Source organism: Notechis scutatus, chromosome 5, assembly GCF_049901735.1.
Source record: "Notechis scutatus isolate UNSWTSFEM ecotype Mainland chromosome 5, rNotScu1.2, whole genome shotgun sequence".
Taxonomy (NCBI): Eukaryota; Metazoa; Chordata; class Lepidosauria; order Squamata; family Elapidae; genus Notechis; species Notechis scutatus.
Genome location: NC_142013.1, coordinates 76,448,521 through 76,462,071, shown reverse-complemented (window position 1 = coordinate 76,462,071; position 13,551 = coordinate 76,448,521). Strand labels below are relative to the sequence as shown.

At 38.5% G+C, this 13,551-nt stretch overlaps 1 long non-coding RNA gene across 1 annotated transcript in view; it reads right to left on the bottom strand.

Annotated features, from left to right (window-relative positions):
• Positions 1-4,716, bottom strand: part of LOC148130542 (uncharacterized) — a 77,639-nt gene extending 72,923 nt beyond the window's left edge. The window contains exons 1-2 of the long non-coding RNA XR_015749867.1: positions 4,524-4,716; positions 526-634 (exon numbers count right to left, since the gene is read on the bottom strand). This is a non-coding gene — a long non-coding RNA (uncharacterized LOC148130542). The remainder of the gene's footprint in view (positions 1-525; positions 635-4,523) is intronic.
• Positions 4,717-13,551: the final 8,835 nt, after the last annotated feature.

The following is a 13,551-nucleotide window of genomic DNA, read 5'->3' as shown; positions in this document are numbered from 1 at the left end:
GGACATATTTAAAGGGATTGAAGAACTAGATCAGTATTTCTCAACCGTGGCAACTTTAGGAATGGTGAAATTCAACTCCCAGAATTCTAGATTGTTAAAACTAAAATGAATGAATATAAAGTTGGCTTATCTGATTAAGAAATTAAAATAGATTAAAATATGTAGCTCTTAGTGGTATTAGTTTTTAAGGATTTGTCTATAGATAATAGATGTGATATGAGCTGAAGAGACTGTTGCATTTTAAACAGTGACAACTTATTAAAATTGCTTTTTATTTGTTATGACAAAGGGAAAGTTATTTAATTTTTATTTTCTTTGTTATATTCTTTTTATTTTTTATTTTTACTTTTATATGTTTCTTTTTTTCTGCATTTTCTAATTTCATTTATATATTTTAACCTGTATAATTATAATCCTTAATAAAAAAAATTTAAGAAAATAAACAGAGTAAGATCTGAAACCTACAGTATCATAGAGTCTATTTAAAAATTTAAAAATGAAAATTGTTATGTATTCCATACTTACCTGTAATTGGTCGGTCTGTGGCAGCAGGAAATTCAAAAAGCCGTCACTGGCCACAGCCGCGAGCAGCCTGAGTATAGGAAGGGCTGCCATAGTTTATTGCTCCTCAGTCCTAGATGGAAGTAAAAACAAACTGGAATCATGCTGGTGTCCTGAGTCTCATTCCCACGACTTAACACTGGTGATGAAGGTGGGATTCTGAGACAAAGGGGACCAGTGAGCACGTGGCGACCGATGAACACCGGCAATGCATCCAAGTGAAATGGCCGGAAACAAGACACCACCTGCACCGTTCAATTCAGCAACCGAAGATTGGGAATCGTACGTCGACTGATTCCTCATGTTCTTCGAAGGGAGCAACCTCCATAATGTATCAGAAAACAGGAAGAGAGCTGTCTTTCTCACCCATTGTGGTCCCTCAGTATTTAAGATGGCCAAAGCATTAGCGGCACCCACCGACATGAAAATGATGGCCTGGCTGGACCTGGAAAGATACTGAGGGCTCACTACACACCAACCATTTCCTGCCTAATCAGAAGACATGAATTTTATCGGCGCGACCAAAAAGAAGGAGAGAGCGATTTTGTTGCAATGCAGTGCCCATTGGAAGATGACAAGGAAGAAGAAGGTGTAAGTCAACTCCGGGCAGAACAGGGCAGAAGAGACTGGAATGGAAAAAAGAAAGATTTTCGTTGTGCCGGTTGCGAGGGGAACCATCCACGTTCCGAGTGCCATTTCCTAGATGCAATCTGCAAACATTGTGAATGGCGGGGACATATTGCTAAGGCATGCCAAGCAAGAAAGAACTATGGCCCTAGACAAAGATGGAACACCACCCCCCCTGAGAGAGAGAGAGACAAACAGGGAGCCATTGGAACCAAGACAACAGAAGCAGGCAAGGGAAAGAAACAAGCAACGGAAGGGAAGAAACACACCAGACAGTGACCATCGGACACTCCAACATGACAAATGCCAAGAAAGTATATGTCCAGGTCTCCATAGAAGGTCAGCTGTGCTGGATGGAAGTGGACTCAGGCTCACACTTGTCCATGGTATTGTGGAATACCATAAAAAGACTGATACCAGACATGAGCCAGGAAGAACTCAAAAAACAAACACTAACACTAAAAGACTACCAGGGGAACAAAATCTCCGTAGTAGGTACCGGTCAGTTCAAGGTAACCTTCAAAAAATACACCAGAGTCCTTCCACTAACCATAGTCGACTGGAATTGACCCAACCTATTGGGACTCGAATGGTTTGCACCATTAGGAATCGAAGTCATAGGGATAAACAGCATAACTGAAACAGAGTGGGAAGACAATCTGATGGAAGAATTCTGAGACATATTTGACGGTGAACTGGGAAAGTAGCAGGGGTCCCCAATTTCCTTTAATCTAAACCCAAATATAGCTCCCATAAGACTAAAGGCGAGGCGGGTTCCTTTTGCCCTAAAACTGAAAATCAATGGGCAATTGGATAAACTCATTGTGCAAGGGGTTTTAGAACCAATTGACCACGTGAAGTGGGAAACCCCAATTGTTACACCAATTAAACTTGGTGGGTCGGTGCGCATCTGGGGGGACTACGAAGCGACCTTTAACCATGTGCTCCAACAAAGCGCATACCTGGTCTCAGTGGTAGAGCATCTATTACATTCCCTTGGGGGGGGATATTTGTGAAACTAGACCTTGTGTAGGTGTACCAACAGTTGCCCATTGATCCCCAAACAGCAGAAGCCCAGACAATCATGACACACAGGGGGGGCATTCAAATGCAACAGACTACAATTTGGCATCAGCGTCGCCCCAGGGGTATTCCAGAGCTTAATTGAATGCCTATTGCAAGAGATAAAAGGGGTGGTACCATACTTATCAGCCAGGAACCAAGAACAACTACGTGACTGCCCAAGGGAAGTCCTAGGCAAATTCAAGGAGGCAGGATTAAAAGTAAAAAAGGAGAAGTGCCAATTAGCTGCCAGCAAAGTTGAATTCCTAGGATACCTTATAGACAGCGAAGGAATCCACCCCACTGAAAATAAAGTCAGAGCAATCAAGGAAGCCCCCAGACCCACAAATAAAACTGATCTACAAGCTTTCTTAGGACTCATGAACTTTTATAATATATTCCTACCACAGAAAGCAACCATTGCGGAACCACTACACAGGTTGCTTGACAAGAAAGCAACCTGGTCCTGGGGGCAACGAGAAGAAACAGCATTCCAGGAAATAAAAAAACTTGATCACATCAGACCGTGTACTAATACAATACAGCGAGACACTTCCAATAACCACTAACCTGTGATGCATCACCTTTTGGCGTCGGCACAATACTCAGCCACGTACTACCAGATGGGAAAGAAGCACCTATAGCCTTCTATTCAAAGACATTGTCAAAGCCAGAGCAGAACTACAGTCAACTACACAAAGAGGCAATGGCCACTGTCACTGGAATAAAACGTTTCCACGAATATATCTAAGGGAGAACTTTCACACCAATCACAGACCACAAGCCACTCCTGGGCATAATTGCAGGAAATAAAGCTACACCTAATATACTGTCACCACGAATGACAAGGTGGTCAGAATTCCTGGCTGCATATAACTACAAACTGATTTACCGACCTGGAAAAGACATAAATCATGCCGACGCGCTTAGCTGTTGCCCTCTACCTGACATAGAAGATGACCCAGCACCAACCACATTGACCCTTCAAATAGAGACATTAGAAAACCTACCCGTAACAGCAGCAGACATCGCTAGGGAAACAGCTAGAGACAAAATCCTGGCGCGAATTTTAAATTGGGTAGGAAAAGGATGGCCAGAAACAGAGAGCGATGAAACCATCAGACAAACAGAACTTTCAATGCTTAAGGTGTGTGTACTATGGGGAGATCGGGGGATCATACCGGACAGATTAAGGAAACACATACTAAAATTATTACATGAGGGACACCCGGATATTGTAAAAATGAAAGCCCTGGCAAGGAGTTATGTATGGTGGTCAGGGATGGATAAGGAAATAGGGGATTGGGTGTCAACATGTAAAAGCTGCCAGGAATAGAGGCCAACACCCCACACAGCACCAAAACACGAATGGGAAACACCAAGGGAACCATGGTCCAGATTACACATTGATTTTGCAGGCCCAACCAAAGGACACACATTTCTAATAGTCATAAATGCTTACTCCAAATGGCTAGAGGTAAGCATCATGCACTCCACTACAACAGAAGCTGTCATTAGACAGCTCAGGAAACTTTTTGCCACACATGGATTGCTGGATTTGATTGTATCCGACAACGGGCCGCAATTCACAGCAACAACATTCAAGGGATTTCTAGCACAACAGGGGATAAGGCATGCACTAACAGCGCTGGGACACCTATGAACAGACGGGTAGAATGCATGGTACGTTACATGAAGGAAACATTACAAAAGCTGGGGCCTGTGGACACACAAGAAAAGATTGATAAGTTACTAACCATTCAACACATGACACCCAGTGCCACAACAAATAAAAGCCCAGCAGAGTTACTAATGGGGAGGAAACTAAGATTACCCCTAGACAGACTACACACCAAATATAGCCCAGAAAAACCAGCAGACTCCTCCAGTAATTGCTGCACATTCAAAACAGGGATTTTTTATGCAAAAAATCTCATAGGAGAACCACTGTGGATACCAGCAAAAGTAACTCAAATAATGGGCCCCCGATTGTACAGGATAGACACCACAGATGGGAGAAGCTGGAGGAGGCACATTGACCAGCTCAGAGTGAGAATCACGAAGGGTGACCCAAGCAGAACCACGGAAGAGGGGGGAGACCCCTCAAACAAACAAAACACAACCAGAGAAGAGGGCGAGAGCCCTCAAACAGACAAAACACAAGTAGGAAGGGAGGGGGAGACCCTCCACGAAGAACAGAAATAACAGAACCCTGACAACTACACAACAACCAATACTAACACTAGCCCCGGTCGGGAAATGCAAACACGTACCTAAGACCAGGGAAGAAGGCAGGTCTGGAAGACAGGAACAGGCCCTGAAGGATAATGGGGAAGCAGTCCCTGGCAGGAGCGGCCGGACTGACTCAATCAGCCAGGAAATTCCTGGCAGGAGCGGCATGGCCGACTCAACCTTCCAGGGTGTTCCAAAAAGACGGACGGGGGGAACAGCAGATCTGTCCGAACAGCTCAGGAGCCAAATGGAGACTGAGTTGTGCAGGTCCGGTATAACCCATAAAAGCCCCGCCTACCTATGTGATTACGTATGGCCGGTGAGGCTCCGATTGGTAGGACTGGACCAGGTGGGGAGGGGTGTTATATATTAGCATACTTACCTGTAATTGGTCGGTCCGTGGTAGTGGGAAATTCGAAGAGCCATCACTGGCCACAGCTGCGAGCAGCCCGACTATAAGAAGGGCTGCCGCGGTTTCTTGCTCCTCAGTCCTAGACAGAAGTAAAAACAACTTGGAATCATGCTGGTGTCCTGTGTCTCATTCCTGCGACTTAACAAAAATGCTCTTCTGAGGAAAAACAGTCATATTAAAAATCAGTTGCATGAAATGTTTCCACATAGCAGATGCTGAAACATTTTCTCAGGCTGTGTACAGTATCTGATGTCAAACCCAAGGCAGCTCTTTGGCTATAAACGACTTTGGCAACAATTCTGAACTGCCCTTTTAAAATGAGTATGTCATGCCATGAGAAGGTCACACTAATTTTAAGTATCTCTTTTTTTGCTATTTAATATGAAGTCGACAGGGAGAAGGCACATTTTAAAAAATCAGAGAAGTAAATAGCAATATTTGAAGGATTGCATAAACAGCAAAATACATATATAGCAATATTTGAAGGTGAGATACTGTGAAATAATATTAGTTATAACAATTATAAAACACTCCAGACATAAACAAGCTGCCTTATATAAAAGAGATCCTACAGGATTAGCTCAAAGGCCAGGAAATGTAACACTTTCTGTTACTTTAATCACTTCAGTGCTTCTTGGAAATTCAGAAGCAATTGATATCTAGACTTTTCATCCTGATAATATCATATGTCTTTCCCCTGGTTGAAGTTTTTTGAGGAAATGAGTTAGGCCTGATGTAATGAGTACAGTCTTGTGTTTTGGTAGGACAAAGCATGAATACTTCTACTGTTCTAAAACAGAATGTTTGTGAGAGTTGATGTTCTCAGTATAGGAATGTTCAGCGTATAGTCAAGATAAAAGAAGTTTAATACACACACTTATTTCTGGTTTACCTACTGCATACAAAAGTATTTCTTTTTCTAGGTCTAGAATTTTAACAAATTAGAAGAGAATCATGCTAAAATTAAAATATAAAACAAAACAAAGCATTTATCTATGTCCTTCTTCATAGGTAATATAAAAAAGAAGTTGCAGCTTGATTTTTCACTTAGGTAATGTGTATTTTTACTATTTTACTATAGCAAAAGGAATCCAAGAGAAGTTTGGTGGAGAAAATGCAATTCAGGCTCCTAATGCAAATTATTACTTTAAGTTTTAGCTCTTATGCAAAGTTCTGGAGTTTAATTAAAATAAATTTTAAAATTGATTGAGGAAACTAGAACAATCTCCCTATTGGGTAAATAATTAATACCATTTTGTAATTCCCATAATTTTAATTAACACATGTAGACATTTCTGGTATGCTTAGAACATGTGGAAAAGAATTTCTTTATTTTTGCCTTCACTCTGTCAAATATTAAGCAACATTATTATAGCCATTACTATATATATAGGTATACTATATGATAAGTTTGCACTACTCAGGCCTATAGCATGCTGTTTGTGTTTTTGCAAATACAGTATTGTTATTTTGCCCTTTGATTGGGATAGATTGTTACTAGTTTTGTCCAACAAGTACACCCTTGATATTCAAACAAGCAATAACTCTATTAAATAAAATATAAATAACGAATTCCACCAAAGCACCTTTCTATCTGAGAGCCATTTCTGATGCTGTTCTCTCAAATTCAATTTTTTTTTTTTTACTATGGTCACAGACCAGTATTAAAATAAAAGCATAAAAATAACAACAATAAGAAAAAAAATAAAAATAAAAGACAGACAAAATAATATATTACAATTGATGATAGGTTATCAGAGGCAGTCAGAGTCTGCCTAATTTTGCATAGACCAAAAGTTTCAGAGAAGCTACACCATTGTGGTACAAAAAGGAAATCGGTATTTCCCAGATATTTTATTAGGTGAGGTGTTATAAATTGACTCTGTGAGTCCTAATAGAAGATGCAATGTAGCAGGATCTCAGCTGTAGTTTCAATGGCTCCTTATCCACAGGAGCTCAGCTGCATTATCAGCTTTTATAAGTTAAAACAAAAGGTAAGCATTCTTTTTGAGGCAGCTCTTCTCCTTGGTAACAATCAAAAGAGAGAATTATCAGAAGGCTGAAACCCAACCTCCAATCTCCAATCAGAGCTTTTCTGCTGGATAGGCTCCTTCTAGGGTATTTTAGAATGTATTGGTGATATGTCTGACATCCAGTAGAGCATGTGATTTATGAAATGGGCACTTGGAGAAGGAGAAGGGGAGAGTCTCAACAGGAGCACTAAAGTTTTCATGTGGCTCTATAAAAAATCTGACAGTACATCCCACAGAAAAGCTCACAATAAGAAACTACAATCTTGAACCAGGTAGGGAGAAAGGGTTCAGATGGAATTTAGCAGCTGGTAACATTTTATTCACTTTATGTGGGTTTAGAGAGTCAAATCTCTTAAACATTTGAATAGGACATCCTAAGTACGGACTAACACTGTAATTCAAACTAGAGGATTAAAAAAACCTCCCAAAAGATGACAAATCATGTTGGTATTATTGCAAAGAAAAGCATATGATAAGCAGGGGTGGGATTCAAATTTCTTAACAACTGAGTCCGTGGGCATGGCCTAATTTGTGGATGTGGCTTGATGGTCATGTGACTGGCTGGGTGTGGCTTGTATGTAAATATTGTAAATATACATGTAAAGATTGATTTTTTTATTTTTTAAAAAAGAGCAACTTTTACCCAAAATCATGCAAAGCAGGCAGGCAGATTGAGCTGCTTGCAGAAACACAGCTTCACTCCCAGATCTACCTTTCTGCAATCTGCTGCCTGAGTCTGCACTGAAAAATAGAAGCTTCAATCCTAAGGAAGGTTCAGCTCTGCTCTCAGGCCACTTCTTCCTCCCACAACCCCCTGAATACCACCCCTGACTGGGCCTCAGGGAAGCCTTTTGGGTGGGATTGGTGAGGAGGGGCCAGCCAGTGGTGTGATTTGCCGGTTCTCCGAAATGCACAGAATAATAACAACCAGTTCTATAGAACTGGTCCAAACTGGTAGAATCCCACCCCTGATTATAAGGTCCCATTAGTAACTAGGAGTCAAGCTCTCAAATCTCTCACTTGTTTTGGTATGCAGTATCCTGCAAACTTCTGCAGGACAGTTTCACAATTCTTTTCTTTTTAAGTAAGTGGACTGCCCTTAAAAGCACAAACTGCTGCCTTCTCAGCTACTTTGTAGAAAATTGCTATTTTCTGTTCATTCTCTTTGGCTGTATAACACATGGACAGAATATAAATATCAAAACTCTGCTTAAACTTTATCTGGATTTACCGTGTTACCTGAGAATTGCAGCTCTTTAGGAATCTTTAGATATCCTATTTTATTTGATACTTTGTCTTGGGTTTTCCCCTCCCTTTTCCTATTTTAACCTACTGAAAGTACCATGTGGCATTATTGTATTGATAAAACAGAGAGCCCGAGGGTAACAAGAACTCTTTTATTATTGTTGATTTAACTTCTAAGTCAATAGCGCAATCAAACACACATACTGAGACTAACTGCTGCTCTGTAGGCTGAATATTCCTTTGAAATTCAGTCTCAACCAGTTCTCTTTCCATGTGTGACAGCTTGAAAGTATAGTACACTGTAGTACACTCCCATAAGGTCTGCTACATTGATGGGATGCCTGCAATGAAGTCCAGATAAATAGTTCAATGGTTGCAATTGAAACTAATAGTTATTTTATGATAGAAAGAAAAAGCATTCATCAGAGAGTAGTTTATAAAATAAACTTATCGATGCAAACTTTCAAGAATTTCCAATATCTCTTCAAGTAATAAAAATATAATTTAAGAAAAAAGAGTGGGGGAGAGGGATAATATGGCTAGCTAAACCATGATCATAGAGGTTATACTCTTTAAAGAGCCACGGGGGCACAGTGGTTAGAATGCTGTACTGCAGGCTACTTCTGTTGACTGCTAGTTGACTGCAATTTGGCAGTTCAAATCTTACCAGGCAGGCTCAAGGTTGACTCAGCCTTCCATTCTTCCAAGGTGGGTAAAATGAGGACCCAGATTGTTGGGGGAACTATGCTGACTCTGTAAATCGCTTGAAAAAGGGTAAACGACTGTGAAGCAATATGTAAGTCTAAGTGCTGTTGCTATTGAGCTTGTGATAAATTTTTCACAATGAAAGGAATTCAAATATTTATCTACAGTAAAAAGGTATACATGTACAATACAAATTCACAAATTTCAATGGGAAAACTTTTAATGATATGACCACAATGATAAAAAAAACCACTGGGCTAATGCATTGAAATTTGAAAATATATCATTATATTTGGAAAACAGCACTAAAAGTTTATCTAGCACTGGGGGTAAATGGGGGAATTAAGCAAATGCAGTTGTATTTTTTTAATTACCAGGTTATATAGTAGTTTTATCTTCTTGAAAATAATCATAAATGTGCCATGAAGTTTCCTTTTACAAGCAACTTATCATATCTGAAGGAGCAGAAAAGAAAGAGGAAAATGTGTCCTTAAAGATAGGATAATGGAAACAAAAAATTACCTATGCTATGAAAAAATAGATAATGTATTATCACAAGAACTGTGTCAACATTGTATTCCAGACTAAGCACTTTGATGGTGTAATTCAAAGATTGTTTTCCTTCTATAAATAAAGTTATTGATGAGTTCCATGAGAGAGGTGACATTTTATTTTTCTTTCACTTTGAGTAATAAGTAGATTTTTAGCTATAAATATTTTTGTTGTTTTCAAGGAGGCGGCAATGAATTGAAGAGATAAAGGAAGGTTTTCTACTCTGCTGAGTACACAATAGGCTAGGAAAAGTTCAAATGAAAATTGTTTTGTCAATAGTTTAGGAGATAATTGAATCAATAGCAACCACATCTGGTTTTAATTCCATCTTTGAATTAAAAGTGAAAATTGTTTGGATGCATCTTATGCTTCTTATACTTATACCATGTCAAAGACATAGAAAATTACATGAACTGGAGAAATATGTTTGTTACTCTGCTGGCTTGTAGATATTAACTATAAAATTTAACTGTAGGGAGTAAGAATGTGAGATTTCTAGCAACATATCTATGCAACATAATGGGTAATAATCCAGAAATATATTTCAGAATACTTACTTCATAATTTCCTAAGGGAAGTTTTAAAGCACTATCTTAACAACAGTAAATGTGAATTAAGGGGACAATATATTTGCTAATTTAGGAGCATTGCACATTGCTAAATAAGTTTTTTGTTGTAAGTTTTGTTTGAAAGTCAAATACTAAGTTTTAATAGGATTTGCTTATAGTACTTTGTTGTTTGCATTAAGATGCTTGAGTAGAATGAGATTTAGTTTCTAGTTCCTTGTTAGGTAGGGGAACTAACTAAGTGACCTTGGAACCCACTTAGTGTCAAAATCTTCAAGATGCCAGTTGATAAACTCTCCAATTGTGTAAATGCATTAATACCTTTACTATAAGAATTAGACAAACACAGTGCAAAAATCAAATGAATTCTGCAATCATGCTCAGAAGAACAAATTCCTGCTTGTTTTGATGGCCTAGAACAGGAGTGTCAAACTCACAGCCCATGGGCCAGATGCATCATGTGCTGACAAAGTTTAGCAAAGGGGGGGAGAGTCCTGATACATCATGCGATGCCACCATGAAAACATGAGTTTGACACCCCTGGCCTAGAATCAGTTTGGGCCAGAGCAAAGGAATATCTTGAGGGAATCCAATCTACCACAAACACACATTATGTTGGTGAAACAGCTGCTTCTCTGTGGTTAGTAATGTTAATAGTAGTCTTTGCTTTGTGATTTTGCTTTAAGAAATTGCATATTCAAAACTTCATTGAAGTAAAAGCCACTACCGCGTTCTCCCCCCCCCATTTATGAAGATGGCAAGTACATGTAAAAAAAATGTTGTATTTGAACACAAGGCTTAGAGTGATATTTCAAGAACATGACATACATTGCATTCAAATGCACATAAGAAAGAACCTTTGGTTTCCAAATCAGGTCAACTACAACAGTAACAGTAATAAAGAGTGTATTAATTGATTAAGGGGGAAATTAATGACACTCTTCTGTTCTATTAATTAATGGGACCTGCTGGTTTTCCACAGAGCTTGGGAAATTACAGAGAAGAGCACTTCCTAAGTACCACCTGATGAGAAATTTAAAGCAAGTAACTTGTACCACATTCATAATTATCTAGCAAAACAGGAAGACATACATGATGCAAAAGAACATCAACTAAATATGTATAAAATATTAAACATACACAAAAATGCATTCAAGGTTTGGAAAAGTCATGAAAGAAAACAGAATTCCTGTACTCCCATAGTTAGGGTAGTTCCTATTAATTCCAATCTTCTGAATTAGCACAAGAGGTCTTCAAAAAGTTACAGTTTTCTGAATCTCTTGGTTGTCATTTAATGGTTGACTCTGTAAAAATTTAGATACGGTAGCCCTAGGCATGGCAGAAAGGATTCACCATCTTCTAGGAAAACTTCTATTTTGCACGATATGGAGACTAGACAACAATGGACTGTGAATTTCAGCTCTTTACTTTTCCCACTCATGCAGAAGCATGTGAATGCAAATCTCAACAAAATTGTTCTTGAATAACATTACTTTGCTTCATCAGAGACCATGTGAATGTCAAAAACTTTACTTTATTGTCAAAGTTAGTTTTCTCATAATTCCCAAAATCCTAGGAAAATGTCAAGTAAATCCAACAGAATTAGAAATATCCTTGACTGAAAGGCCAAAGCATTCTCACTCAAAAGTTATTAAAAGAACAATTTAGAGTCAGCTCAATATCAGTAGAATATTGGTAGCTTGTACTGCTCATGTTTTTGAACTCCTCTCATCAAAAACATTTCACAAGGGCAAAGTAGAAGCTGATGACAACTTATGTAACTATTGTGAAGACAAAGGTAGAAAGGAAATATATGAGACAACTCAACCTCATATAGAGTTTTATTTTTATAATATTCTTGATGGTTCAGTGTAGTTTTAGTATGTGAAATCTTGCAGTAGCCATGAGGCAGAGGAGAAGACTTAATATTCCAATTGGGCTTAACAATCAAATCATGGTTATGTAGAAACCAGTTACTTTTGTAATTTTGATGTAGAAGCAAATGTTTGTCATATCTCAACTGATTTCTGAAGAAATTTGCTATAACAGCATGAAGTACTCTTGACCAGCTTGTGTTTTCTTATTTCCTTGGCTGATGTTAAAATAATCCCCAGGCTATGCATTCATAGGTGAAGAATTGTGCTCTGCTTCTGTTTAAGATGTGTGGGGGAAAAACCAAAATGCTCCTAGCATCTACCTGGTGCTGCAGTGACCCAGAAAGTTTAGTGCTGGGTCCAGAACTAAATTATTCACCACTCTTTTCCAAAATGGAAGGCAGTTCTTGGCTGTCTTAAAGAGGCATTTGCATGCTACTTTGAAAAAAACACACATTTAGGCAGCATTTGGAGGGATTAAGCAAAATTACAGTTGAACAGGAGAGTGATAGATTTATGGTAAAACCTGCACAAGTAATGAGGACTTGAAATGCAAAACCAACCAACCAATCATTTGTATATGCCTTTAAATATTGTTTGCCACCCCTGGCATTTCAAGCAATGTAAAAAACACAAATAAGTAATAATTAAGAAACTATACTAACAAGCAGCAACTGAATCATATGTCAGCTACTCAGAAATTCCAAGACAAAGCAACACAAATCAAACAGCAAATAAACAAATAAGAAAATATAATAAATCTATGTATCCACACAAAACCAATATAACTTCCTTGAGTGAAGAGAAGTGTGAAAAGAAATGAAATATCAGTTCAGAAGGATCTGATTCCAAGATATGTTGCAGAATGCATGGAATTTATTTGTAGTAACTCTATTTGGCATACATATGTTGATACCCCTTATTCTATTTCCTTATCATTAGGTTAACACAAAGCACAAAATCTCATGAGAAGCATTTTTTTCCAAAGAGAAGATGCACCAGCTTTATTAAACAATTGCAGAAATTAATATATGCACACTTCTGTACATTTTTAGAGCCAAACATATTTTTAAACGAAATCTGAAGCACTACACAGCTCTACAATGATCTGAAGAATGAATTTGATTCCTAAAAGAAAAGTGAAGTGAATCAGAACTCTCATATTGAATGCTGAGACTGCAACTATCCATTTAATTGTCACTCACATACCAGCCATGGTGGCACAGTGGTTAGAATGCAGTACTGCAGGCTACTTCTGCTGACTGCCAGCTGCTTGCAATTTGGCAGTTTGAATCTCACCAAGCTCAAGGTTGACTCAGCTTTCTGAGATGGGTAAAATGAGGACCCAAATTGTTAGGAGCAATATGCTGACATAATAAACTGTTTAGAGAGCTGTAAAGCACTATGAAGAGTATATAAGTCTAAGTGCTATTGCTATTGCTATTCACAAGCAAGGATGTCTAAAACGTCAGTTTAGCATCATTTAGTGAGATGGATGGTGCCTAAACTTGATAAATAAATCAATAAATAAGTTTCAATGAGGAATAGAATTGCTACTTATAACCATTAGTACTTAATTACTCATAGATAGATGATTGATGTCATCCATGTTGACAAACTGTAGGGTTACCAGTGTATCTGTGACTTCCTACCATGTTTCTCATATAATAAGGCCGGGTCTT